Source organism: Bison bison, unplaced genomic scaffold (genome assembly GCF_000754665.1).
Source record: "Bison bison bison isolate TAMUID 2011002044 unplaced genomic scaffold, Bison_UMD1.0 scf7180017864533, whole genome shotgun sequence".
In the NCBI taxonomy this organism is placed as follows: domain Eukaryota; kingdom Metazoa; phylum Chordata; class Mammalia; order Artiodactyla; family Bovidae; genus Bison; species Bison bison.
This window is the reverse complement of record NW_011495082.1, coordinates 1,797,021-1,797,462: the sequence shown is the minus strand read 5'-3', so window position 1 is coordinate 1,797,462 and position 442 is coordinate 1,797,021.

Here is a 442-nt window from a genome sequence, read left to right as displayed (position 1 = left end):
TGACCTTTTCCAGTCCTGTGGCCACTGCTGAGTTTTCCAAATTTGCTGGCATATTGAGTGCAGCACTTTCACAGCATCATCTTTCAGGATTTGAAATAGCTCAACTGGAATTCTATCACTTCCACTAGCTTTGTTCGTAGTGATGCTTTCTAAGGCCCACTTGACTTCACATTCCAGGATGTCTGGCTCTAGGTGAGTGATCACACCATCATGATTATCTTGCTCCCCTCCCCACCATAGTTTGGCCCCACTTAAATAGCAAGGAGGCAAGACAGCCCCACCCATCAACAGAAAATTGGATTAAAGATTTACTGAGCATGGCCCAGCCATTAGACCCAATTTCCCCCTCAGTCTGTCTCTCCCATCAGGAAGCTTCCATAAGCCTCTTATCCTTCTCCATCAGAGGGCAGACAGACTGAAAACCACAATCACAGAAAACTAA